The sequence below is a fragment of the Melozone crissalis genome, unplaced genomic scaffold (assembly GCF_028551555.1).
Source record: "Melozone crissalis strain CALT ecotype California unplaced genomic scaffold, PUWL_Pcris_2 ptg000007l_1, whole genome shotgun sequence".
Lineage (NCBI taxonomy): Eukaryota > Metazoa > Chordata > Aves > Passeriformes > Passerellidae > Melozone > Melozone crissalis.
This window is the reverse complement of record NW_026535785.1, coordinates 14,837,501-14,840,000: the sequence shown is the minus strand read 5'-3', so window position 1 is coordinate 14,840,000 and position 2,500 is coordinate 14,837,501. Positions and strand designations below refer to the sequence as shown.

Below are 2,500 nucleotides of genomic sequence, written 5' to 3'. Positions count from 1 at the left end.
TCAAAATACAGCAGCATCCATGTGGAATGGTGCCAGAGAGCCTGAGAAGGGGCCTACCCCTCCCTGCTCCTGCAGCTCCTTCACCTGCTCCACAATGGACCATGAGAATTTTGTCTTTTGCATAACATGAGGAATTTGTCTCCTATATTAATTTTGCCCTTTTCCAATGCAGAAATTTCAGAACCTTTGCAGTGCACAGGTGATGGCTTTATTCAGAAAAATGGTAGATTTTGCCTCTTTTCCTGGGTCTCAGAAAATCTACATTGTTGAGTAGCTTGTTACCAAATCAGGCACTTATTGTATGTACAGATTACATAAACAAGAAGGTCAATTTTGTTTCAAATCTATATGAATATGGTTCTGGGACTGAATTAACTACTGATTGAAAAGTTATACATTTTCAGCTAGCTAATCATATTTTATTTCACTGCGTACAGACAGAAGTGCAATGAAATTAGCTGTTTGTTTGTACATTCTGGAAAATGTTTTAACTTCAAGACTATAGAAAAAAGGCAGGAAAAAATTAATATATGTTCAGGTGAGATTGCCAGGGTAAAAGTAAACAGATGATAACTAAGCACAGCTCAACAGACACTGAGTTGATTTCTCCTGATATTTGACCACATTTTTCCTTTCCTCAAAATGTGCTTATCCTTCCTCCATTATGAATTTACAGTTTTTAAGCATGGCTTAGTGTATCATGGGATAAAAAACAATCCCAGAGAGCCACTGTTGCATTTGGTTACCCAGTACTGAAATGCAAAATGCTTTGTCAAGCTTTTCTCACCAGCCAACAGATAAGAATACACATAGTAACAGTACTCATTTTATGTAGAGAAGTTATTTTACATCATTTTGGTCAAAATACACATTACCATATCATATTTGTCTATGACCATTGAATTTTTCTTCAAGACAGGTGCTTAGTATGTGTACTGAAAACAACCTATTAAACCAGAACTACTGTTTTTAAGGACAGCCAGAGCTGCAAAAGGGTATCCAGGATTATGAAACATTTGTCTGTGGGAGGGGGGAGGATAGTGGTACTTCCACAATGCCTTATTGTTCTATCATATCTAATCCTCAGTACTAGTGCCCATAATGATTCCCAACTGGTAGATGAACTACTTTGAACATCCCTGAAGCAGAATTGCTACCCACTAATGTATCAGCTAAATGTTAGAAGGCTCCTAACTCCCCCATCTGTGTTTTACCTCCCCAGAGGGTAAATACATTGAGCAGTGATTCCCTTGCCTGGCACACACTTTCTAAACCTTACTGGCAATGGTTGTGATTTCCAGTCCAAGCAGCTTTGCAGTCAAAATCACCAGTTTTATGTGCTGCAGGGAACTAAACACCTACCTTATTAAAATACTGCCCTCAAAATACACTGCAGTTATGCATTGCCACTGTAATTGTTACCAGTGTAGTGCCGATAATATTATGGATTACAGCTAATATCAGGCTATTGAATTAGTATGTGACTACCTTTTATAGTTAACTTCAGGAAATTTATTGGAATTAGGATTTTTTATTTTTTCAGGAGCAAGGTCTGTAAAGAGTAATTGAAGACACACAGAACATTGTGGATACACTGGGCTCAAAGGGAAGAAACTAAAAAAACCCCAAAACACAAAACAAAGCAACCACCCCCAAAAACACCCCCAAAATATTAAAAAATATTCTGCTCTCTTCAGAACTAGACATGTAGCCTGCACTCATATAAATACAGCTTATTCTCAACTTGTTATGCAGAAGTTGATAGGTCTAAGTGTACAGCTAAAGGCTGCTGGATAAGGTTTGAAGGGCAAATATCATATATTTCTGCTTTTCATTTCATTTGCAGTTTATCCACATCCTTCCACTTTTTCTCATTACAGACAACTTGCCTTTATTTTTCTTCTGTGTCCACTTGTCTAATTCTAGGAGAGTGTTATCACCAGCTGCACCCTGATGTTTATTAATAATACCTCAATAAAATAATAATAAAGTCTAATTGAGAATTGCTTTTATCAACTTTGCTATATTGCCATCTATCTGAAGTTCTCAACAGCAAAGATTTAAATGTTTCATTTTATTTTTAACTTTCCCTTTTCCACATTTCAGTAATGTCAGGCAAAGAGGTATGGTTTTACTATCTGAACGAATCATGGTGTAGAATAATTTATGACTTAGGCTTGGGCTTTCAGAAAAGCTATTTCAAATCTTCACTTTGATTTGGTTGTATCAAAACTACTCAAAATAACAGCAGTGGTTTCTTGAAACTAGAATATGTTAACTGTTCCTCAATATTTTTGTACTAATGGGTTATGTTTATTTGCTAGGAAACTTTGCACAGCTCTCTGATCTTAATATACTGAAGAGGCCTGACCAGCTGCCACTGTTACACTGGGTTTTAAATTTCTTGCCCCCAAAAAAGTGGAAAAAAAAATCCCACAAATACAAGACAGAGAGGCAAACATTTTGTTTAATCATCCATATATTAATTCAGAAGTTTGAA

At 36.3% G+C, this 2,500-nt stretch overlaps 1 protein-coding gene across 4 annotated transcripts in view; it reads right to left on the bottom strand.

The window, feature by feature from the left end:
- ZNF536 (zinc finger protein 536) overlaps positions 1-2,500 on the bottom strand; it is a 343,745-nt gene that overhangs the window by 230,501 nt on the left and 110,744 nt on the right. The window lies entirely within an intron of this gene.